We start from the raw sequence: 27569 nt of genomic DNA on the forward strand, positions 1-27569 counted from the left end.
TCATTTAATGTTAGTCTCAATGTTCCTTCCAAGCTGTGTACTTCTGCAGTCATGCAGTCTGTTGTTGTTCACTCACATACAGAACAAAAATCAGCACAGAAGGCTATATTTAAAAATGTGTGGAAAAAGCAATTATATGTTATACTGTATTGTTATATGTTGTCTTGTAGTCAGAATTGTTGTGCTAAGTGCTAAATAACGTTTTTCAATGTTTGTGCTACTTTGTATCCAGGAAACCTGTTGTTGTTTTTTTTTACTCCGTCCCTCTTTCGTTATTTCCATGTATGCATACCACCTGAGGCTGACAATTCTTAATACGTTTGGCACTTTAAGTGTGTAACTTCCTTCTTTACTCACCTGTTTTTAATAGTTGTTGTTGCTCATCTGCTGGAAAAACACAGTCTCATCTCTCATACTGGGAAATCATGTTGCTTCTACATTCACTTCAAGTTTTATATTCATTTTAAAGGTGTAAGGGTGGTTCGCCTACAGTGGTTCAGGCTGCAGGGTTGCCAAATGACTAAAGAAACGTTATCAGCAAGATGGTAAAAAACGTCTTGGTTGTGTCTTGGTATGTAACCATTGTTCCTTGAAGGAGGGAACGGAGAAATATGTTGGAACTGACCGACGAATTGGGGATCCCCAATTCATCAGTCAGTTCCGACGTATGTCGAACAGGACCGGCTGAAAGTTCTGACGTACGTCGATTACCACCCACTGCTACTTAAGCCAAAAATGGAAAAAAGCGCAGTTACAATAGCAAAATACGTGGGAGAGCATTGCTATAGTGTGACGATTGTATTGAAATAGGTAGTACCTCAAAGTTAATACCGAAACAAAATTAGTTAGCACATCATTTGTAATTGAAAAGGGTTTAATGTCTGTGTTATGATTACACTTAAACTAGTAACAAAATAGATGTATGAGATGATAAAAATGTATACCATTAATCGTACCCATCATGAATATAATGTTACCTAAGGGATAGAGAGAGAGAGAGAGAGAGAGAGAGAGAGAGAGAGAGAGAGAGAGAGAGAGAGAGAGAGAGAGAGAGAGAGAGAGAGGAAGTGTAGAGACAAAGAGACAAAGAAAAGTGGAGGCAAAGAAAGAGAAGAGCCAAAGAGCAGCCCCCAAGAAGAGAGAGCCAGAGAATAGAGAGAAGAGCCAAAGAGCAGCCCCCAAGAAAAGAAAGAGCCAGAGAATTAGGGCTGGAAATCAATTCCAAAAATAATCGATTCCTTGATTCCAAGGTGTTGGAATCGAGGGGAATCGACTCCTCTTTAAGAGCCCTTTTCAGTTTAACAGAGTTTAGCATTAATTTGTCTCCCGCTCACTAATAATGATTGGAAGTCCATTTCATTTATGCAAAAGATTATTTCGGGACGTTTGTTTCAATGAACCAGTTAAAAATAAAACAATTCAGCAGTTCTTTTGCGTCATGGAATGTGACGCTGAAACATTAAAATAAAGCCATACATGAACGCATATTATTATTAGCCTACCTTTCATTCACTTAGGTTAATGGTGTTTGTTGTCATTGTTTCCTTCTGTGATCCTGAATCTTGGACAAGTTTACTACATTTTGCACCCAAAAACTTTAGCTTAAATCGTGAAACTGTTATGTTGTCCACAACGGTAGGTTTTGATCGCTGCTTGGTCTATGATAAAAGATGCACATGTGAGGGTCTTATTTTCATTTGAAATAAAATGCTGTTTTTTTTTTCTTTCTATAATCCGATGATAATTCTGAAAGAAAAAGCACCTAGAGCACAGATTAATGGCTGAGAGCCAACTTCCTCGCGCATCTGATTGACAAATAAACTGTGCACCTTTATATTATTGTTTTTGTTAATATTGTGGTTATTTTGCCTCGTACATTCTGTGTAAAATCACTGTAAACTTTGTCATTTAACTTAACTGCACATGCATTTTAGACATGTCATGTAGTTTTAACCATGCAATAAATGCACATCCTTGCATAATGTGCTACCCTGTTTATTTATTAAATCACAGTTACTGCTGGGCTATGGGCCATTTCATGAGCATCCATAATTACAATTTAAAATCAGTCAGGGTTATTGAAATGTATCTTCATTTTACAAATAAAGTTTCAGAGAAGGATACTTTCTACATCCTTATATCCTGCGGTCACTCCGGGACTAGGTTCCTCCATCAATTTCGTAAAAGAAAAAAAACAAGACTCCAAAACAACAGTCCGGAATCGATTCTTGGAATCGACTCCCATCGGTTCCAGAACCGGGATCGGTTCCAAAAATTCCGGAATCGAAAAAACCTTACAGAGAATCAAGAGAGACAGAGCAACTGTTGCAATATTATTTTATCCCTTCCTTGACCATGTGACTGGAACCCAAATGTGAGACATTCAAACTGACCAATCAGATAATTTCAACTGTACTAAAAGTGTGACACATTTTGGCCTACAGGCCTTGAGGACTATCACCACATCTGTCTTTAGAAATTCCAAATGGCCCTTGTGGGGGTTGAAACCATAAAGCAAATGTCTTTGTTCATTTTCAAATTTGATTATTTTCAATCCTACAAATGCAACCTTGATTGAATTATACCAACGTATACCAGGGGACTTGTAGTTTAAGTTTCTTCATACCATAATTAACACTTTGAGTGTGTCGATTATGCAAACAGTTTAAGGCGCCTACACAAGAAGCTTTGACAGAGCATTAGATGGGTATGAATGTGCAAGAAACATTTCAATAATATGAAAAATAATTTTAAATCAATTGAGAATACGCAGGGGCATAGGCACTTGGTATTTTGGAGGGGGCACAAATTAAGTGTGTGTGTGTGTTTGGGGGGGGGGTGGTCAGTGATCACCTTGCATTTGTATGTATTATTTCCATGGCGACTACAGTTAACAGGGAATAAAATGCAAATAATAAAATTTTTAAAAATGTGTTCATTTTCTTTTACTTGCTGGCCCACTGTTGGCTGAATGAATTTGCTAGATAGAAGTGGGCCGGTGGGATTCAGGTAAAGTGGGCAAACTTCAGTTATTATACTCAAATTCATTAAATAAATTGACTTTTTTTTTTTTTTGGTCGCACACACCGTTTGGACTTTGCTTTCACTTTTCACTTTTTTTTTGTCTAGGTTTGTTAATTGATTTGTCATCCAGTTAATTTGGTATAAATAAACTGACTACTTCTAATATGATTTGTCATCCAGTTCAGCTGTAAGCACCTCATTATCATGTGATTTTTTTTTTGTTCTGTTTTCCCATCATCATGGACATTCCTGCAGTTTGCCTGTTGTGCCTTGAGTAGGGAAATCGCTCCCTTAAGGAACACCTGGAGGAATTCCGCGACCTAGCAGATCAATCTACCTTCCCGGACAACTCACTGAGAGTGAGTTGCTGGACTTTTTTTTCATCTAAATTTTCATTTAACCCTTAACATGCCCGTTTTTCTTTTGGATTCGCTCGACTCACCCAACCTCCCTCTCCCACCACCTCTTCTATACTCTCATGTGATTTTGAGTCTCCCTAGTTTTTCTGTCACTCTCCAGTCAGTTACCAAGCCCTTAGCCACACCTGCTGCCCAGTCCTCACTGTCTCCCACCAGTCCCTCAGTGCCTCCCTTACCTTCTCTTAGTGGCGTGGTTGCACCGCATACCTGATGTGAGCCACCTCATCCTGGACATGTGGTGCCTGAGGCTCTGCCTCCAACCTCTGATCCCTCCATTCTACATCGGTCCATCTACTTAGCTCCTGCACTTGTGCTCCTTCCTCCCTCGATGCCAGTGGAGACCATCGGACAGTCAGCATCACTGGACTCCCTCGGAACATCAACTCCAGCTTGGTCAGTCATCGCGTTGCCTACGACACAGACCTTTTCCCCCTACGGCTCCAGCTAGCTCCACCTTCCATCAGCCTTCGCCTTTGCCCTCGGTTGCTCCAGCTCCACCTCAGCCTTCCGGATCTCCACTTCCATTTTGGGGGGTCGTCACTGCGGGTCTGTCACGGCCACCTAGACCATCAACATTCCACTCCATCGGCTCTTCATCTGTGCCGTGGGCTCCTCTTGTGTTGTTGTCACCTGTGCTCGTCCCTATGGCCACGTTGAGACTACCTCCACCATGGCTCCTCCCTCCAGCAACGCCACCGTAGGTCGCAGTTCTGGCTGTGGACTGGATCACCACCTGGACATTTCTGCTTAAGGCCATCCCCTGGATCATTTGTCTATGCTTTGTGGATGTTTTTCAATTTTATAGTTGACATGTATGATGACATTTTGTTTAGAAAACAGAAATGAGTGTTCCATTAGAAAGTCAGAGATGGAAGAAATTAAAGAAAGAGCATAAACTAAGACGAGGCGTTAAGGTAAATATGGAATATGTTTGTTTGATGATGTGTTAATATATCAAGTGTTTTAATGATAAAGGAAAACTTTTGATGAATCAGGGGTGGCTCACTTTACCAGACCATCTGGCCCACTTTATCTGAAAATAAATTTATCTGAAGTGCATGATCTCAAAATGTTTGTTGGTATATACCGTGCAAATAACATATATCAACTGTATTCAAATTTTAATATTATAGCAGGACCTTAAAATGAGCAAAAGTAATAAAGAAAACAAGCAACAATCTAGTTATTTAAATTACACTTCTAACAAAAAGTGGCCCACTTTACCTGTTTTCACCCTACTGTTTTTGGAAAGTTTGTAGAGCCTATGATTCTGGTCAGTCTGCAAACTTGTGACACTACTACATCGGGGCTAATAGAAATATACATATTTTGTTATTTTACAAAAATGATTCATGGTTGTGTCATTTTTGAAGTCCATAAAAGTGCATCTATCAATCCTATAACTGCTCCGCACGGCTCCGGGGGCTTAATAAAGGCCTTCTGAAGCGAAGTGGCACGTTTGTGTAAGAAAAATATCCATATTTAAAACTTTATAGACTAAAATAACTACCTTCCGGCGGTCAGCGGTACGCAAGTCGAGTTACGGTGAAAGAGTAACCCTTGACCCTTGACGCACGCATATTTGACGAACGCAGAAGGGCAGAGGATAGAGCAAAACAAAACACCGGTCATGAATTAGAAGTCTTCAACGAGAATTTTTAAAGAGAAATGGTGGAGGATTTCGATATAAGAGAAGAGGGGCTTGAGTTTGTTGCCCAGCCCTATCTACAAGAGACGTCAAAGCTTGCGATGCTCCTGTACATCGTGCCAGGGGTTACTCTTTAAGCACAAGTCGACTTGCGTACCGCTGACAGCCGGAAGCTAGTTATTTTAGTCCATAAAGTTTTAAATATGGATATTTTTCTTACACAAACGGGCCACTTCGCTTCCCCGGAGCCGTGTGGAGCAGTTATATAAGTCAAAGTTTATTTATAAAGCACTTTTTAAAAACTGTAGGTGTTTATCAAAGTGATGTACATACATTAACTAAAACATCAATAATACAAACAATCAGTAACAAATGGAATAAAAAACAGAAGAACATAATTAAACAATAAGAAAGCAGCTCTCAGATAGTGTCAAATGCCAGACTATAAAAATATGTGTTTAAGCTAGATTTAAAAACTGCAAGTGTTTGAGCCTGTCTAATATAGAGGGACAATCTATTTCAGAGCTTCGGGGCCACCACAGCAAATGCTCCGTCACCCCGGTCACCTATTTGAACCTGTGATGTTACCTGTCATGACCTGACTTATTTTTGTGTGATAGTTTTTCTATTTTTTAATTGTTTGTTCTGAGCAGTTATGCATACTTCGTATAAATCCAGTCGGATGCTGCATATTGGTGGTGGTTGAGAAGATTCCCCCATTCTATGTAAAGCACTTTGAGTACCTATAGAAAAGCGCTATATAAATGTAACAAATTATTAATTATTATAAATTGTTAATAGATCATAAAGTTCCTTTAAACACACATGAAACTCGCATAAACCTTTTAAAATAAATATCTCATTTAGTTTTGTTATTATTTAGTAGAGTGAAATAACTCCACAACTCCAACTCCATATGTATCAAAATGATGGATATATGCACTTGTATGGACATCAAAAATGACACAACAAGTCACTGCCATTATAAAGCTGGGAAGAGCCAGGGCATTTTTAATGTAACTCGGATGTTATTCGTCTGAAAGAAGAATGTCATATACACCTAGGATGACTTGAGGGTGAGTAAATCTATGGGCTAATGGGCTAATTTTCATTTTTGGGTGAACTAACCCTTTAAGTGTTAATTTTTCTGAATTGAGTATTGAGTTATCAATATACTTTGTGTGTTAACCTGCTTATGCCTGACTTTGCTTTCTTTCAAGCATACAGCTTTCTTACCATTCATTCATTCATTCATTCATGAATTGTGGACACAGTTAGTTTCCTGAACTTCCTCAACTTAAGAAAGTTGATGCTTTCTTTTGTGTACATACATTTGCAGATGTCAGTGCTCTTTGCAATTTTTATATTAACATAGCAAATATGCACAGTTGAAACTGACTTAAAGTGCAGATTGTCTTTTTACAGTCCCCAGATAAAAGTTAGCATAGTAGCTGCCTTTCCTTGGTACGTAGTTTCTATTAGTTTCCATTCTGTTCTGTAATTTCTAACATTGACTCTTGCATGTGAAACTGTTTTAAAATATGGAAGTGGGTATTTGGAATTCTTCTGGAACTTGTCATGTAAGGACCATTATTATTATTATTATTATTATTATTATTATTATTATTATTATTAATATAGCATTAGTTTGCATGTGTAGCAGGCTACAGCTGTCTGGCCAAATGGCAATTCATTTGCAGTGCTGTGAGCCAATCGCGATGGTCGAGTCCCTATATATAAATCGGGACTTTTCGTTTGACAAGCTACGTCATCGACACGCGACTGTTGTCCTGTCTACCTGCCGGCCTATCTGTCTGATGTCTGTCTTGGTCTGCCTGGGTCATCTATTCGATCCTAGCGTTACCGGTAGGAAAAGCTCTGGTTCTTTGTTTCCACTCTTTTAACTTTATGACTGGGGCTTATAGGGAATGTTTTGATTTTAGAATCCCCGTTGCTGTAGTAGCCCTGTTAGCAGCTAAAGTTGTGCCCGGTTATTGGTGACCAGAGCCTGGGGCCGTGACTGGATGCTGTTTAGCAAAGGTATGTGACTACGATCATTATTAGATAAATGTTACGGTGAGATGCGTTTATAAGTAGACATTTTTGTATTTCAGGGAAGGCTTTATAGCCGGGGTGTAGCGGCCAGTGGGCGACATCAGCGCCGAACGCCTGCTGCTTTGCTTACGTTTTTTATTACGATTTGGTTACGGATATAATAGGCTCATGTCAACAACTGTGGCTGCCTTTTTCACCCGGGACCTAGAATAAGTGGAACCGTGGTTTGCTCACGTTAATCGGCAGCTTCCTGGTGAGCTCGTTCTTCCTGTTACACCGTGAACTGGTTTCATTCAGCATCATATGGCCAGTTTCATGGTTTAAGTGTGGAGTGTTGGATGGACTGACACCATTAACTGTTATTATTTTGGTCTATATTTTATAGGCTCAGTGTTTTGTGTGTTTATTTAAACTCTTGTATGGAGGCTTTTGTTTGCTGCTGATATACAAGAGTATTATTTTGATTCATTTGGGTTGATTATTGATCTGTTTTGCTTTGTTTACCCCTACCAAAGTTCGTTAAGCCAGAGGGCATTTTTTTTGCCCCATTGTGCTGGCTGGGCTATGATAGTTTGTTTGTTTAATTTGTATTTTGATTTGTGATTTAATTGCTATCCATATTTTTAACTCTAGTACCATCTCGGGTTTAACAGTGTTTTGCAATTGTTGTGTGTAGTCTTGATTGATTTTTACGTGTTTGTCTTTTGTCTAGGTGCTGGAGACCGCCAGTGGGAGCAGTGCCCCTTGTGGTGGGGGGTCCCTTGGTGTGTGCAGTGGCGGTGCGTTCACCAAATGTGATCATTTCCCTTGTGGTGTGTGAAATTTTTCACGTGTGAGTGGGGTGTTTTGTTAGGGATGTCCATTGCTCGGGCCACTAGTCTCCCACTGGTAAGTTTCAGCCCTAGCTTCACCTCGTGTGTGTGTGTGTGTGTATATTGTGATTAGAGTATATTGTGTGTTTATTTGATTTGGTGTCTTACATTTTAGTCTCTGTGACATCCGCACTATGTTTGTTGTGAAATCTTGAATGTTTGGAGTGACTCTGGTGTGTATGGCTCCATGGGTTGTACATTTTTATAAAAAGTAAAAAGAGAAATTAAAAATATTATTTTTGTACTTGACCACTGTCTCTGGCTGATCCTTGCACGAACCTGAGTGTCTTGTTAGCGAAAAACCATTAAATCTTTGGGTGTAAGTCCCATCGTGGCGTAGTCTGCTATTTGTCTGGGTCTAGTCCAGCTATAAATATTCCCCCTGCCACATTTGGCGTATAGTCGGCAGGGTCGCTTGGTAAAGCCAGAGACGTGTTCCAGTTTTTTTGTTGTTTGTATTGTTTTTTTTTTGTTTTTCTCATTATAAGCAAAGCAGCAGCTGTTCTTCGGTCAATCACTAAAGAGGCAGGTAAGGCGGGGAGTGCGTTTTGTTTTCTTTCTGCCAATTGGACTGTGTATAACCAAAAATATGCAACAGGGGGTGGCTGAAGGGAATGAGTTACAGGAGTTGAGGGACTTGATAGCTCACCTGAAAGCTGATAATGAGCGTCTACGTCAGACCCCAGGCTCTGCCCCTGCTCCGGGCCCTGTCCTTGCTCCGGCTCCTATCCCGGTACCAGAAAGGTTAGTTTTTGTCCCACGTGATAGAAAATGCCCTCTGTTTAGTGGTAGGGCAAGCCCTAAGTTGGGGGAGTGGATTGAGGAAGCGGAAGCTTGCATGAGAGCACAACATTTGACTCGTGCTGATCAGGCATTCTTTCTTTATGATCATCTAGAAGGGGAGGCTCGGGATGAATTAAAATACCGTCCTAGTACAGACCGAGCAGACCCAGATAGGATATTTGCTGTGTTGCGTGAGGTGTATGGCTGCACTGCTTCATATGTAGCCCTGCAGGAATCCTTTTTCTCAAGAAGGCAACAGGAAGGGGAATCCCTGCAGGAGTTCTCCCTTGCCTTGCTGAGCCTTATGGCGAAAGTTAAGGAGAATGCGCCTGAGAGTATGTCCAACGCGGAGGCACTGCTAAGGGATCAGTTTGTGGAGCATGTCCTTCATGGGGCTTTGCGTCGTGAACTCAAGCAGATGGTGCGCCGGCAGCCGACCGCTACTATTCTAGAAGTAAGGAGTGAGGCTATTAGATGGGAGCGGGAGGGCTTACCGGGAGGTATGAGAGGTCGTAGCTACTCTGTTCCATCAGCGTTGGGGATTCAGTATCGGTTGCAAGGCAGTTCTCAGCCGGGGGCTCTGGTGCCGGCTGCTTCTGAACTGAGTGAGATCAGGGATTTGTTGAAGTGTCAACAAGAGCAGCTGAAAAATCAACAATATCAATTACAGAAGCTTACCCAGAGTCTGTCCCTCTTGCAAAATCCTCCCCAACGCAATCGCTTCCCCCGGGATGCCGTTACGACATGCAGGCGTTGCCAGCAGCCTGGCCACTGGGCTTGGGAGTGTGATGGGGTTTGTGTCCCTGCTCAGGCCCCGCGGGATTTTGGTAAACAATCTCGTGCCAATCCGATGTCGGAAAACTAGTGCCCACCGAACTGCAGAGCCACAGTTTGGGGGGGGCTACTATTGGCTCAGGGTTTGGGTTACAAGAGTCGAAGGGTGCCTCAAAATTGTCGTCTTGCCCTCATCTTGATGTGCTATTTGGGGGAGTTAAGGTACCTTGCCTGATTGACACTGGGTCTATGGTGTCAACTGTCACTGAAAGTTTCTTTCGTCAGAACTATGAACCATGGGGTCAAGAGCGGCTCCACTCTTGTCATTGGTTGCAGCTTAGGGCTGCCAATGGACTGGCCATCCCTTATCTTGGCTATTTGGAGTTAGATGTCGAACTTTGTGGGAAATCAATGCCCAAGTGTGGAGTATTGGTAGTTCGTGATCCTCCAAACAGCCAGCCCCATCCGGTCCCCGGTGTGTTAGGGATGAATGTGATCCGCAAATGTTATCAGGAGCTGTTTGGGGTGCATGGCATAGCTTTCCTTGACTTACCCTTAGTGCGGGAGGCCCCATCAGCCGTGTGGCAGGCGCTACAACAATGTTATAGTTGCAGCATCCAGGTACCTAGTTCTGCCCCTGGCAGGGTTAGGGTCAGAGGTAGGAAGGCTTGTCGTATTCCAGGGGGAGTAATAAAGTTGGTGGCAGCCACCTGTTCCGAACAGTTTTCAGGGTCCATGGTGCTCTTTGAGCCTTTGGCCTCTGGCCTACCTGTTGGTTTGTTGGCCTCTCCTGCTCTAGTCCAGGTTAATCGGGGTACAGCCTACATACCCGTAGTCAATGTAAATTCTACTGACGTCTTGCTTTTTCCACGTACTATTGTAGGCACGATTGATCATGCTCGCATTGTTAGCCTGCCAGCAGGGGTCACTGAAATACCCCCCGTTACTGCTGCGGTGTCATCCCAGCTTGTTAGCCCCTCTGTGCCGGACCAGATAGAGGCCTTAGATTTGTCCTCACTGCCCACTGATGACCAAGGACCAGTGAGGGAGTTGTTGTACAGATATAAGGATGTCTTTTCGGCCCATGACATGGATTTGGGCTGCACCAATTTGCTTGCTCATGATATCCCTCTTGTGGAGGATACTCCGATCCGTCAACGCTATCGTCGGATACCTCCTTCAGAGTACGAGGTAGTGAAAGAACACATTAATCAACTGCTTGAGGCAAACGTCATACGGGAGAGTTGTAGTCCTTATGCGTCCCCGATTGTCCTAGTTAAAAAGAAGGATGGTAGCCTGCGCATGTGCGTAGACTACCGCCAGCTAAATAACAACACTAGGAAGGACGCATTCCCTCTTCCTCGTATTGAGGAATCGCTCGATGCATTGACTGGTGCTCGTTGGTTCTCCACTTTGGACCTGGCCAGTGGGTACAACCAGGTGCCAGTGGCAGAAGTGGATAGGCCTAAGACGGCTTTTTGTACGCCCTTTGGGCTGTTTGAGTGGAACCGGATGCCCTTCGGGCTCTGCAATGCCCCCAGCACCTTTCAGAGGTTAATGCAGCGTTTATTTGGAGATCAACAATGTCAATCGTTGCTTTTATATCTTGACGATATTGTGATCTTCTCCTCTACTGTAAAACAGAATCTAGAGAGGCTGGAAGTGGTGCTGGGGCGGCTGCAGCGAGAGGGGTTGAAGGCGAAGCTCTCTAAATGTGCTTTTTTCCAGCAACGGGTTCAATATTTGGGTCATGTGATCTCTGACCAGGGTGTCGCCACTGACCCCGGAAAGATTGAGGTGGTCGCCGGTTGGCAGCCCCCCACTACCATCTCAGAGCTCCGTTCCTTTTTGGGGTTTGCGAGCTATTATCGCCGTTTTGTGCAGGGGTTCGCAAAGTTGGCCGCCCCGTTACATCGTTTGGTGGCCGCTCAAGGGAACATCAAGTCAAAACGGAAGTCTGAGCGGGAAAACATTGGTAGGTGGAGCGACGAGTGTAGGGATAGCTTTGAAGCTCTAAAACATAAGCTGACCACAACACCAGTGCTGGCATACGCTGACTTTTCCCTCCCATTTATTTTGGAGGTTGACGCAAGTTATGGTGGTCTGGGAGCGGTGCTCTCCCAAGAGCAACAAGGCAAGGTGCGGCCAATAGCATATGCCAGTCGGGGGTTGAAGCCTACAGAGCGTAATATGCAAAATTATAGCTCCATGAAATTGGAGTTTCTGGCTCTTAAGTGGGCCATGACAGAGAAATTTCGTGAATATTTGTTGGGTCACAAATGTATTGTCTTTACTGACAATAACCCACTTAGTCATCTAACATCGGCAAAGCTGGGTGCCACCGAACAGCGTTGGGCAGCCCAGCTTGCTGCTTTTGACTTCGAGTTAAAATACCGTTCTGGTAGGAACAATAGGAATGCAGACACTTTGTCTCGCCAACATCCCACAGGCCCGTTGGAAATGCAAGCGATGCTCTCTGGCACACCTTTGCCTAAACCACTCCAGCAGGAATTGTCCCTGGGAGATGTGGAGGCAGCGCAGGCGACCATCACGGCCTTGCCCTGCCGTTGGCCGGCTGAGGTTTCATTCCTCCAACAAGATGACCCTGCTATTAGAGAACTCTGGCGGTTTTGGCGACGTAAACAGCGGCCTAACTCCGAGGAACGGAAGCAGGTGTGCCCAACTGTGTTGGCTTGGCTTCGCCAGTGGGATCGGCTGCTGGAAACTGGTGAGGTCTTATATCGCCAAGTACGGCGCCCTGATGGAAAAGAGGCAGTGCTGCAATTATTGCTGCCCGCCTCATTAAAACAGGATGTGCTGACTCAAGTTCACCAGGAGCACGGCCATCAGGGGGTGGAGAGAACACTGGAGTTGCTGCACCAACGGTGTTTTTGGCCGGGTATGTCCACGGAAGTGGCACAGTGGTGTCAGGCCTGTGAGCGATGCCAGCTTGCCAAGGACCCTCAACCTGTGGCCCAAAGCTTCATGGGGCATTTGTTGGCCTCGCAGCCGAATGAGATTCTGGCCATCGATTACACCACCCTGGAGCCTGGTAGGACAGGTGTGGAAAATGTCTTAGTGATGACTGATGTTTTCAGTAAGTACACTTTGGCAGTTCCCACCCACGACCAGCGTGCTCCCACTGTGGCTCGTGTATTGGTGACCGAATGGTTTTCCAAGTTCGGGGTTCCTTCTCGGATTCATTCTGATCAGGGCCGTAGCTTTGAAAGTGCCCTGAGCCAGCAGCTATGTGGTTTTTATGGCATTAAAAAGACTCGAACAACCCCATATCATCCGTCTGGCAATGGTCAGTGCGAGAGATTTAATAGGACCCTTCACAATTTGTTGCGGACCCTGCCTGTGTCGAGGAAGAGGGACTGGCCGTCCTGTTTACCACAGGTACTCTATTGCTATAACACTACCCCCCACCAGTCCACTGGAGAGTCTCCATTCTTCCTCTTGTTCGGGCGGGAGCCTAGACTACCAGTGGATTTTCTTTTGGGTAGGGTTCAGGATCCGGTTGGTGGTACGGTTCATGAGTGGGTGCAGGAACACCAGGCCCGCCTACAGGTTGAATTTCAGGGGGCCAGAGAGCGGTTGGACATAGCGGCCCAACGCCGGAAAAGGAACTATGATCGACACGTTCGAGATGCTCCACTGGTGGAGGGCCAGCAGGTGTTTTTGCGTGACTTTAACATCCGTGGACGCCATAAGATTTGCGACCTGTGGAGCCCAGTGGTGCATCAAATCTTGAGGGCACCTAAGGGTGGTGGGTCGGTTTATACGGTGGCACCCGTAGCCGACCCTAACAGGGCTCGTCAGGTGCACCGCTCTCTTCTGAAGGCTGTGGTACAGAACCCTTCCTCTGCCCCAGACAGCTCAGGTGAACCTAGTTCCGCTAATCCCTCCTGTTCGCCCCGGCCTACTGACGATGATTCTTATTGTGATTCTGACCTGATGGCTTGGAGATATGAAGGACCTGCCGTGCTCGGCTTGCCAGACATCAGCAGACCGGTCGTCCTAGCTAGTCCAGAAGTATCCCTTCAGTATTCACCTCCAGGTATATGTCTGCCAGAACCTAGTTCTTTAGCACCGTCACCTCATCCTGAATTGACGGATGGTTTAACCACCTCTTTGGCAGTTCTTCCTTCGGGGTGCTTGGATACTGGTGAGGTGACTAGACGGAAATCATCCCGGTCCACGGCTGGAAAACACTCTAATATCCATCATTTGCCATAACATGTACGAGTTTCGGTTACTGAGGTCTTCCAGGCCTGTGAATCGGTGTGTATTTTTGGCTCTAAATACTGGATCCACCACCTAGCGTCGTTTAGTGTTGTAATGGGGTTTTCTTTTAATCGTTGGGGCAACGATTTAGAAAGGGGGGGCAGATTGTAGCAGGCTACAGCTGTCTGGCCAAATGGCAATTCATTTGCAGTGCTGTGAGCCAATCGCGATGGTCGAGTCCCTATATATAAATCGGGACTTTTCGTTTGACAAGCTACGTCATCGACACGCGACTGTTGTCCTGTCTACCTGCCGGCCTATCTGTCTGATGTCTGTCTTGGTCTGCCTGGGTCATCTATTCGATCCTAGCGTTACCGGTAGGAAAAGCTCTGGTTCTTTGTTTCCACTCTTTTAACTTTATGACTGGGGCTTATAGGGAATGTTTTGATTTTAGAATCCCCGTTGCTGTAGTAGCCCTGTTAGCAGCTAAAGTTGTGCCCGGTTATTGGTGACCAGAGCCTGGGGCCGTGACTGGATGCTGTTTAGCAAAGGTATGTGACTACGATCATTATTAGATAAATGTTACGGTGAGATGCGTTTATAAGTAGATATTTTTGTATTTCAGGGAAGGCTTTATAGCCGGGGTGTAGCGGCCAGTGGGCGACATCAGCGCCGAACGCCTGCTGCTTTGCTTACGTTTTTTATTACGATTTGGTTACGGATATAATAGGCTCATGTCAACAACTGTGGCTGCCTTTTTCACCCGGGACCTAGAATAAGTGGAACCGTGGTTTGCTCACGTTAATCGGCAGCTTCCTGGTGAGCTCGTTCTTCCTGTTACACCGCAAACTGGTTTCATTCAGCATCATATGGCCAGTTTCATGGTTTAAGTGTGGAGTGTTGGATGGACTGACACCATTAACTGTTATTATTTTGGTCTATATTTTATAGGCTCAGTGTTTTGTGTGTTTATTTAAACTCTTGTATGGAGGCTTTTGTTTGCTGCTGATATACAAGAGTATTATTTTGATTCATTTGGGTTGATTATTGATCTGTTTTGCTTTGTTTACCCCTACCAAAGTTCGTTAAGCCAGAGGGCTTTTTTTTTGCCCCATTGTGCTGGCTGGGCTATGATAGTTTGTTTGTTTAATTTGTATTTTGATTTGTGATTTAATTGCTATCCATATTTTTAACTCTAGTACCATCTCAGGTTTTACAGTGTTTTGCAATTGTTGTGTGTAGTCTTGATTGATTTTTACGTGTTTGTCTTTTGTCTAGGTGCTGGAGACCGCCAGTGGGAGCAGTGCCCCTTGTGGTGGTGGGTCCCTTGGTGTGTGCAGTGGCGGTGCGTTCACCAAATGTGATCATTTCCCTTGTGGTGTGTGAAATTTATCACGTGTGAGTGGGGTGTTGTGTTAGGGATGTCCATTGCTCGGGCCACTAGTCTCCCACTGGTAAGTTTCAGCCCTAGCTTCACCTCGTGTGTGTGTGTGTGTGTGTGTATATTGTGATTAGAGTATATTGTGTGTTTATTTGATTTGGTGTCTTACATTTTAGTCTCTGTGACATCCGCACTATGTTTGTTATGAAATCTTGAATGTTTGGAGTGACTCTGGTGTGTATGGCTCCATGGGTTGTACATTTTTATAAAAAGTAAAAAGAGAAATTAAAAATATTATTTTTGTACTTGACCACTGTCTCTGGCTGATCCTTGCACGAACCTGAGTGTCTTGTTAGCGAAAAACCATTAAATCTTTGGGTGTAAGTCCCATCGTGGCGTAGTCTGCTATTTGTCTGGGTCTAGCCCAGCTATAAATATTCCCCCTGCCACACATGCAAGACTAATACAGTATATGTTGAGCCATATCAATAATGATTATATCAGGTATTACCTGCAAACCGAAAGTTGATGCATATTTGCCTTTTGTTCTTTTATAATATTAGGATGACATTTTCTTATAACTCATTTATGATACCCTGATTATAGGACATGTTAAAAATTGTGTGCCACAGCAGAACTATAAAGTAGAATAATCCTCACAAGATAGTCTTTTATATGAAATGTCACACATCAGGGTTTTACATTAGGAGCAGGGAAGTGGAGAAAACCAGTTTGAGTATAAGTATTTCAGCTTTGTATTTTACTTTGGTCCTATTTCAGTTTCTTCCTCATTGTTTTTTTTTGTTTTGTTTAAAATTAGGAATAAAATTGGACTGCAATGTAACATGCTTTTAAGAGAGAGTTGAAAGTCAGCGGGTGGTTAGTTTTTGCTCTCAGAATGCAGAAACAATAAAGACTTCTCAAATAATACACTGCTACAGCAACTAAAGAGGTTCATGCTTTTCCGTTTCTTGATATGCAGTTTCACCACAGACTGTGCATCTGACTTTGATGGGCTTATAAAAAAAGTATAAACTCAGGGCACGTCCTGAGGAACTCTGAGACATTTAATCTGTGGTGGAACTGATCGCAGTTGACCAAATAATCTGCCAATTCCCTTCACCGGACTGCAACGGCAACAGAGGCTAAGTCCCTGGCCCTCTCATTCCAGAGAGCTTGCTCAGCACTATAAAGAAGTATTAAATCCCATGAAGAGAAAATGAGAGGTTTCAAAGTAAGAAGATGATGAGTGGACAGGTTGAGGCAAGGTTTTCATACTATCTGGATGTATTATAGCTGTCACAACTTTCTCCCAATTTCTTGGGGAGAATATTTGGCAGTTTTACATATGTCATTTGAGCACTAGACTAGTATGATTGTGGTGGTAATGATGATGTTGATGATGATGATAAGAAGTACATGAGAGGTTGTATTGGGAAATGTACATATCATCTAAAGCTGATGACCGCTAAAACACTTACATGCCAGTCTGTTGCCAGGTCAGAGAGAAAGTTATATATCCCTACTGATTAAGAGGGATGATAACTGCTGCTCATTTCATAATATGGATACTGTTTTAATTAGTGGTTTTCTAATTCATTTAGAGTGAAAATGTAATCATACCATAAGCTCTGAAGTGAACGAGAACAGCATGAATACTGTAGTTGTGGAGCTATTTCTCCTTTCTCCTCTTCTCTGCTCATTTAACATGTACAAATACTTAAAACGCAAATATTCAGGCAGCACACACTCACAGGCCATATTTATAGAGTGAGACGTTCTTGCCAGAAGCAATGACAAAGTGTGTGTGTGTGTGTGTGTGATAGGAGGGAGGTCCATGTGGAGTTATTTCACTCTACTAAATAATAACAAATTTAAATGTGATATTTATTTTAATAGGTTTATGCGAGTTTCATGTGTGTTTAAAGAAACTATATGATGTGTTAACCATTTATAATTAATAATTTGTTACATTTATATAGTGCTTTTCTATAGGCACTCAAAGTGCTTTACATAGAATGGGGTAATCTCCTCAACCACCACCAATGTGCAGCATCCACCCTCAGGACAAACAACTCAAAAATAGCAACGCTATCACACAAAAATAAGTCAGGTCATTAACATAAACAGGTTCAAGTATAGGTAAACTCTAGAACAGGGTAAAAAAATGTAATGCAGTTATTATTTTGTTTTGTGGAGTATTTGTAAACATCCGTTATGTTGAATAGCTCAATCAGGACAGTAGTGGATTAAATATATATATGACCACGGATGACCACAGCTGTTTGCACATGTGTGTGTTGCGCATATAGTTGTAAGCATATGTCTCGCAAGGTCATATATAAAGTATATTTATATGAACTTGATAGAGTTTGCAAAGAGTTTGTGAATGTATGACCACATCTGTGCGTGCTGCAAAGATAGTTGTAAGCGTATGTCTCTCAAGGTCATATATAAAGTATATTTATATGACCTTGATAGATGTGCACTCACAACTATACTTAGATGTGTGTGTGGGGGGGTTATCTCCTTCTCTGCCTGTTTCATTAAGTGGTGCTTGAGTTGTGCAGCTACATGTATAAAATTTACTGAACAAAGACTCCTCACTTAGCGGCCTACCACAGTGAAAGTCATTCAATCCAAAACGGAGACATTGTTTCTCCCTGATTTTGTTTTCATCACACACATGTTCTAGAGTTAGCTGTACCAGTTTCTCTGAGACTTTGTCACTTCTCCTCTCTTACCGTGCTGGCATTTGGAGTGGGACAGCAGGCACAAGCTGGGAATCATTCCAGGAACCTTTCTCAAGCTGAATATTCATCTTCATTAGGGCATCATCACCCCACCACACTCCAGTGCTGATTCCTTTTAACACTGAGCGAATGTGCAAAACGGGTGCTGGGGGAGGTGACATGATGGGGATGAAGCTCAGAGAAAGGTGGGATATTGAATGAATGACAGAGCTGAGGAGGACAGGGCGAGCTTGAACAAGATTATGAAGGACACGCTGATCTTATTGCTCTGCTTCAGGAATGTGCCCATTGAACTGATTCTGCTAAACACAATGTACCGAAAAAATCAAGGACATTAGTAAAATAACTTTCTTTGATATGATTCATTTTTCCCCCCCAGTGTTTAGTTCCTAGATGATTAGGATTTCTGGACAAAGATTAATGTACACCTCTGAGTGAAATACTATAGAAAAAAAATTATAATAATTAAATAGGCCCACAATATTATAGATCCAGCAGTATTTAACCATGGGCATGGGGTTCTTTTTAATCCCTGTTTGCACCAAATCTATCGGGTGAGTTTGCTGCCAAAAAACTCTATTTTTAGTTTAATCTGGTCCCTTTTGAATTTCCAGTTGTGTCTGACAACTGAATATGCTGGACTTTTTTTTGTTTTTGGATGAGCGAGGAAGATTTTTCATGAAACCCTCCCAAACAACATGTGGTGATTGTAGGGGTTTTTTTTTGTTGTTGTTTTTTTAGGCTTTCTGACCCCAAGACTCAACTAATCTCTGTGATTCTCCATCTGTGATCCTTGGAGAGTCTTTGGCCACTCAAACTCTCCTCCATGGACACACGTCCTCTTTCAGGCAGATTAGTAACATCTTTAGTTGATTGGAGCTTCTTAATTATTTGCCCTGATGGTGGAAATGGGAATTTTCAATGCTTTAGCTATTTCCATACAGACACTTTCTATTTTGTAAAGCTCAACAATATTTTGCTGCACATCAGAAATATATTTTTTGGTTTTACTAATTGTTATGGATGATTAAGTGTAACGTGCTTGATGTGAACCCAAGTGCAGTTTATTTATGAACGTGAACAGATACAACACAAACGATGACTTGACTAGAACAGACTTGAGTTGAAGCATGAACAGACTTCACTTAAACCATGACATACACTCACCAACAGCAGGTTACAGGGAACAATTCTCGACAAGGACACATGGCAAACATGAGGGCTTAAATACACAAAGACTACTAAACAAGACATCTGTGAACAATAAAGATGATTAACCAATGACAGGACTGAACTGAGAGCACATGACTAAAACAACTAATGAGTACAGGCTTGTTCGACTTGATGCAGCAGACCGATTGGTGGCTGACTTGAAGAAGTGCATGCCAGTTAGAAAAGTTGTCCGACTTGAGACAACGCCGACGCCGCGTGACTTTTGGCATCAAAGTACTGCGAGAGCGATTCGAGAGCAGTCGGCTAATACAGCCGGTGCAGTTTCTCTAGAGTGGCTGCACCAGACTGCACGGACACTGATTACGCAGATTCACAGCGATCACGTGTGTTTCGTGTTCCTCCCCGTCTGCACGCGGCTACTCTCGCCGATCGGTTGCATCCAGCCGCAACCGATGTCGAACACATCTATCATGACACATGAGCACAGGGGAATCACATGACAGTGATCACATGAGGGCACAATGGAATCACATGATAAACCAGGAAACAGGACAAGGGGCATAAATACAAAGACATGAACACAAACCAAACCCAAAACCATTACATTAAAGCTACCCTATGTAACTTTTCCGTCCACTAGAGGTCGCCTGTTCAAAGCAAAGGCGTAGTGTTATGACGCCACGTTTGAGCGCAGAATCTTGGGACATGTGGTCTTCACCTCACAGCCAGTGGAAAAGAGTCAGGATAGGACTCGGGCAGAAATCATGTTCATGGATGCGATTATTAACATTACTGTAGTATGAAGCAGAGCAGGACAGAGTGGTGTGGAGCTGAGCAAGGCCACAGGAGCGATTGAAGAGCGGGACTGTTATTATGGCATAGTCGCCGGCGGGACTTTTACTATGACACGGTCGCCGGCGCCACTTCCTCTTTTCCAGTCATGAGTATGAGGTAACGCAACTCTGTTTATCGTATTAGATACATCTGAGTGTGTTGAAAAGGAAGTTATGACGTTCGCTCGGCGGCTGCTATGACACTGCAGAGAGAGGACAGTTAAATAAAGTTTTGTTAAATAAAACCGGAAACCGAGGGTAACGCAGATATGATGGAATCGACAGGCGACTTCCTCAAACACATAGCTCACACGTCCCGGTTCCTTGGTTAAAATAGCAATTTCTCATGATTTACAAATAGTTGGAAACATTTGGGATATTCTAAGTACTCAACTGAACAAAATAAATAACACTGGCCTAGTGGTTTTTGGATATTTTACTGCAAAAATCTTACATAGTTCACCACAAGGGAATTTGGCCTTTGTGATTCCTCATATTTATCCTCCTCTGGAACATGGCTGAACAATCTTACTTTTTTATTAGCCTATTAGTATTATATTTAAATTCTTACATTTGGATAATTTTGAGTGCACAATATACTGTTTTGATGTTAATTTGTTCTGACTCTTCTGTTTGTTTTGTCCTGCTGTTTTTATTTTTTTGTTTTTTTGCTGGCAAGTAATAATTTATGAGAAACATGGTTTGAGGCAAAATAACTCTATTGTAGATCATGTGTTTTACATTAACTGATAATTATTAATAATACTAAAGATGCCCTTTCATCTATCTCATTCATTGAAAGCTGATCATACTTACGGTCTTGATTTACATTAATTTTCTAGATGCTTAAAATAAGATTTACTTTACAACCTCAAGATTGCTTAATACACATTATACTGTAAATTCCATGTTCCATTTTACTTAATTTCTAATTCTCAATTAATAATGCTTCCTGGGTTTCCACTTAAATTGCTGTATAGGATAGAGCAAGATCTGCGCTAAACACCTATTTAACTGTTGGTAATGGTGACATATGTGAAGGATAGATTCCACTTATTTCTTTCAGGCTTTAGAGACATTATATGGAATTATTAGTGGAGCTTTTTGAGACAGAGCCCAAAGTGAATACAAAAACAGATAATCTGGGGCACTGGGTATTAAAAATCAGTAATACCAGCCAATTACAGCTCTACATTATGGCTTGTGGGCATTGGGATTCCATGCTATAATCAGTGATGCCTGTCAGATCCTGTCTTAATATGTTAGAAAACCTCCCAGCAGGGTATTGAAATATACATTAAAGCTTTGTTTATAATGTGCTTCTTCTGCATTTGCAAATATCTTCTGTGTCCTAAGACATTTGGATTAATGTCGACAAAACCTACTTTGAGTATTTGAAGAGGAAAATAAAAATTTGACATGAAGAATGGTACACCTTTTGCTGCCATGCATTTCCCATAACTTATACTCTTTGGTAATGTGGTCCAAGTTTCAGTTGCTATCACATTATGAGTATTTTGTTTGTAGAGTAAAATGCTAATGTAGCCATAACTGCCCAAGCTAATCTGCAGAAATATTTGAGCAGAGCTCATGATCATGAAATAGGGGAGACTGGATGGTAGTCTGCGACCAAGTGTTGTTGTTTTTTTATATATATATACCGATCATGCATAACATTATGACAGGTGAAGGGAATAACACTTACAGCACCTGCTAGTGGGTGGGATATATTAGGCAGCAAGTGAATTTTGTCCTCAAAGGTGATGTGTTAGAAGCAGGAAAAATGGGCAAGCGTAAGGATTTGAGCGAGTTTGACATGGTCCAAATTGTGATGGCTGGATGACTGGGTCAGGGCATCTCCAAAACTGCAGCTCTTTTGGGATGTTCCCGGTCTGCAGTGGTCAGTATCTATCAAAAGTGGTCCCAGGAAGGAACAGTGGTGAACCGGCGACAGGGTCATGTGCGGCCAAGGCTCATTGATGCATGTGGAGAGTGAAGGCTGGTCTGCGTGGTCCGATCAAACAGACAAGCTACTGTAGCTCAAATTGCTCAAGAAGTTAATGCTGGTTCTGATAGAAAGGTGTCAGAATACCCAGTGCATCACAGTTCGTTGCATATGGGGCTGCATAGCTGCAGACCAGTCAGGGTGTCCATGCTGACCCCTGTCCACCACCGAAAGCACCAACAGTAGGTGGCCTGGTCTATCTTGGTGCCAGATACCACAGCACACCTTCGGGAATCTAGTGGAGGAGTCTATGCCTCGATGGGTCAGGGCTGTTTTGGCAGCAAAATGTGGACCAACACAATATTAGGAATGTCATGGCTGACCGGTGTGTGTGTGTTAAATATATATATATATATATATATATATATATATATATATATATATATATATATATATATATATATATATATATATATATATATATATATATAAAGGTAGTTGTTAAGTTTAGGTATTGGGTAGGAATTTGGCAGGATTAAGGATGTAAAATATTGTCATGCAAGATAAGGCATTAACATGTGATTTATAAGTACTAATAAACAGCCAATATCCTAGTAATATACATGCTAACACATAATTAAGTTAATAGTGTGAAATGGACTCTAAACTAAAGTGTTACCAAAGTTTGTACTTTGAACAATGATTTTACAGTCTTTGAAAGAGGTCTCCTATTCCCTCTAAGGCTGCATTTATTTGGTCAGAAAAACAGTAAAAACATTGTGAAATACTATTACAATTTAAAATAATGTATTTATATTTCACTATTTTAAATAGTAATGTATTGCTGCAAAACTGAATGGTGTCACAAGATCTGTCAGAAATATATGATTATTTGGTGCTCAAGAAACATTTGTTGTTGTTATTATGAATGTTGAAAACAGTTGTGCAGCCTAATATTGTTGGTAGAAACCATGAGGCATACTATTATTATTAGTCTTTGAACAGAAAGTTAAAAACAACAACATTTATTTGAAATAGAAATGCGTTAAATTAAATGTTAAAGAAACGCCTTTACTGTCCTTTCTGATCAATGCAATGTGTCCTTGCCGATTAAAAATATTAACTTCTTTAATAATAATAATAATAATAATAATAATAATAATAATAATAATAATAATAACTTTTGAATAGTAGTGTATGAAAGACATTTCTAGCTCCTTTCTTGTTAAACTGATGGTTTTACAACCCTGCCTCCCCTTTCCTAGAGTCATTTTTCAAATGTCCAGCCTGCAAAAATCTAAATGGCTCCCTTATAGTTATCCACAATAAGCAGGGGAAGAAAAAACTTATTTTAACAAAAAATAATATCACCTTTAACATTTAAACATTTATGCTTCGAAGGAATGTGTATATAGAACTGAAACAGCTGACCCTGATATGCATTTATTTTAAAAGCAACACCATTATGAAGTCAGGAAGAGTTCAGGCAGCACCTTCTGTCGCTCCCTATGTTTGTCTACCTCCCTTGTGTTTAATATCACTCCATCACTGTGGGCATATATCACCAGTCCAGTCAGGCCATGAAGCTGTGATAAGCAGCTTCTCTCATCAGGGCATGAATTTCTGGAGCTGGAATTCTTCAAGTGTCCATATTATCATAGCACTGAATCCAATATTATCACAGCACTGAAAGGCGTGTTTTACACCTGTCACATGCCATCAATGTGATGTTGCTACTGGCTGAAGCAGATCATATCCTGATGAATTCAGTTCATGGAACACCTCTTGTACTTATAGTGTTGTTTGAGTTGAGGGTCATAATTTGAAACAATAAACAAAAGTCAGAAGACATATCCCATACTGGCAGTCAATCTTGCAGTCAAGTCTATGACAGAGTCATGAGATTCTCATGAGCTCCAGTCAGCTGGTGTTTTTATGGGTTGTGGGGAACCCTTAGGGAATACTTAATAAACAGCCATAAAAATGACCAATAAACATGCTTGACTAGTCTCGCAATGGGCCAGTGCCTTTCCTGTCATAAGGGGGGAAATACTTTAGGGGATGATGTTGTAAACCTTTTCTGATTTCATAACAAGAGGAGAAAATAAAATGTCTGAAATAATGCTTTGTGGTCGAGCTTTCATTTTATGACGGATGCTTGGAGACATTATGTGCTCGGCTTAGCTGTAGGATAATATAAGATGTCAGTTTTATCCATTGGACCGGGCTCATTTTGAACATGTTACACAGACTGCTGGTTTCATAAACCTCCCCTGAAATCATTTGCAAATCAGTAATATTTGGACACACCATGTACTCTTTCTCAATTTGTTGCTGTTTTGTCCAGTGTTTGTGGTTCTGTTTAAGCTGCCAGAATTCATTATCTGCCATGCTAAAAATATTACAAATTTGTTCTGAGAATGGGTGTCAGAGGGGCAGAGAATGGCCAAGAAAAAAAAGACTGGCACAGTAACAACTGTCCATAAAATTAATAACCTCATTCCCAGAAGTTTTAGTCAACCGGAAAGGAGAACCAGCTTGATGAAGAACTCTCTGTCCACAGGCTCACTGCTTGCACTGATGTGAAGCAAACTATCAGGTTTGTTTGAAGCCACAACAAACTTCTCACTGTATTGAAATATATAGGCTCACTGGAAAAAAATGTGCCTCTTCCTAAATTTTTGTTAAAGTCTAAAAAAAAATTAACTATACAAATCCCTGCAGTTTCAACTACACTAGTGGCAATACAACAACTTGTATTCGTTTTTACAGAGCTTATGTTTACAGGGGCAGATGATCAATTAACATACTTATTTTTTGAATGGTTCCTTGGACAATAGGGTACACTCTAAAAAATGCTGGGTTAAAAATAACCCAAGTTGGGTTGAAAATGAACTAACCAAGCAATTGGGTTGTTTTAACCCAGCAATCGGGCAGCCCAGCATTTTTTAGAGTGTACAACGGGGCTAAAAGGCGCATTTGAATTTAATCCCTTCTAAATAACTAGATGGCACAAAAACTTGCAGCAGCACTTTCCTAAACATCCGCTTTTCAAGATTCACATGAAAATTTGGCTGATCCTTGCTGTGGGATCTAATATTTAATGTATTTTAAAATTTGGTAGATTTAAAGAAATAATTCCAGAAATTAAAATTATCCCATGATTTACTCGCCCTGTATATGACTACCTTTTTTCAGGCGAAGACAATCAGAGTTAGCCTATATTTTAAAAAAAATATCCAAGCTTTATAATCATAGTGAATGGCGTACCCTTTTTTTGAAGTCCAAAAAAAGCGCATCCATCCATCATAAAAGTAATCAATGACTCCAGGGGCTTAATAAAGGCCTTCTAAAACAAAGCAATGGGCTTTTGTAAGAAAAATGGTAGGGTTTTTTAAATTAGGGTAGGGTTAAGTGTTATTTTCAAACACGATAGAGCATTAACCTTTTAACGCCACTCACCGGACATTTCATTTCCGAACCAACATTATAAAACATTGCCAAATTTACGTTCACTGTTGCAGATAAAATTGAAAGTGCTTTTGCCACTCATTTACATTTACGCATTTGGCAGACGCTTTTCTCCAAAGCGACTTACATTGCATTCAAGGTACACTTTTTACATTTTGTCAGTTCTTGCTTTCCCTGGGAATCGAACCTATGACCTTGGCGTTGCTAACGCCATGCTCTACTGTTTGAGCTACAGGAAAGCTAAAAGCCACTCACTGGATATTTCACTTTTAAAGTGTCGAAAAACATGCAAGCAACATAATATTGTTTTACAGAAATGCACACAGGTGCATTTTTTACGGTGGCCAAGAATGCACACCAAAATCACAATTACAAAAACAAAATAACAAATTCAAAAACAAAACAACAAATTATAAACGCAATGGAAAGTCTAAAAGCAAATTACAAGTTAGAAAACACAATGACAAATCTGAAAACAAAAATAACAAGTCAGAAAACACAACGACAAGTCGGACAAAACGGAAAAGGTCGGTATATGTGGCGAATGGAATACTGACCGATGATTAGACGAGACATCTGTCAATCAAGACATGCAGAACGTATGGCTACAGCAGGCTGCGAGAAAGTTGATTCGCGTATGCATGTGTAAATATTCGAGATATATAGTCTACGATAATAATTGTTTTTTTATGATCTGCAAAGCTGCAAGCTAAAATTATTATGTCACTCACTTTGCAGAAAACAAACAAAAATACTATTAGAAATCAGTTATGATGCCCCAACATTTCAGGGGTCTCATTTTTAAAAATGTAGCGTAGAAACTGTCCTATGTTAGATCTAAGATCGTTTCGTCTCGTCTTTTTTCATCAACGATAATGCATGTATGATATAGTCACAGTATAATTTATGGACATTTGTGTAATTTCGTCTTTATATTTTCACATATCAACACTCAATAAAACAAAACAAAACATTACTCTTATAGCATGCAGTGTAAATGCATCGTGTAAATTGCCTTTCCTTGCCAATGGAAACTTTTCTTGATTTAAAGTTGGCTATTAGATGTCATTCTAGATTCTAGATGCCATTTAGTGCAAATAGATTATCATATTGTAGGTCTATTACCGTAAGTAGGCTAGCTGTTAGTCACTTTATTTGTATTTAAAATCAAATGCCTCTCCAAGCTGATAAGCGATGGGTATATGAAAAAGAAAGGGATCGGGAAAAGGGAGACTCGAACTCAGGTTGCCCTCTCACTTATCAGATCGGATTCAACCAGACAGTGGTAGGCATATTTAATATGAACGTTTTTCTTTTTCCATAATTAATCGCATAAATTAGCCTTTAAAAAAGAGACGCTCTAATATTTACACATGCAAACATGAATCAACTTTCTCCTGCCGCAGCCTGCTGTAGCCATACGTTCTGCATGTCTTGATTGACAGATGTCTCGTCCAATCAGCGGTCAGTATTCCATTCGCCACATATACCTACCTTTTCCGTTTTGTCCGACTTGTATTTGTGTTTTCTGACTTGCTGTTTTGTTTTCAGATTTGTCGTTGTGTTTTCAGATTTGTTATTTTGTTAGATTTGTCATTGTGTTTTCTGTTTGTTATTTTGTTTCCAGAATTGTTATTGCGTTTTCTAACTTGTTAATTTGTTTTTAGACTTGCCATTGCATTTATAATTTGTTACTTTGTTTTTGGAATTGTGATTTGTTTTGCACTTCTCGGCCACCGCAGTTTTTCCAGTGAGCCTGGGTTAAAAATACTACAGTAGCTACACTGCTTTTGACGTTTTCTCACCCGTATGTATTAAGTTAAGAAGCCATGCTGTCATGCAAGTCATGCTGACCTGGATCTCAACAGGGATTTCAAAAAGCTAGGAGGTCATAATGAGGTATAAGTTGTGGCTGTTAGATATATTATGCTCAATCAGAGAATATGGCCTCCAGAGCACATCCCCCCAGGCACTCTCCCCCACTTCTGACAGATCGCCACAGCCTCAGATACTCTTCTCATTTACAATTAAAGATGAATGGGAGAAAGGGATTTCAGATCACAAAGATTAATTGCATCCTCCTCTTTTTCTTTCTTTCTTTCAGTCATTTTTTTTTTTTTTTACAGCTCTTTCCCATCATTTCACACCCCAAAATAAAGCTAGTGGTGATTTGTTTTTTTTCAATGTTGACCACTGAAAAAAAAATCACCT

The sequence above is a fragment of the Gobio gobio genome, assembly GCF_949357685.1.
Source record: "Gobio gobio genome assembly, chromosome: 2".
Classification (NCBI taxonomy): domain Eukaryota; kingdom Metazoa; phylum Chordata; class Actinopteri; order Cypriniformes; family Gobionidae; genus Gobio; species Gobio gobio.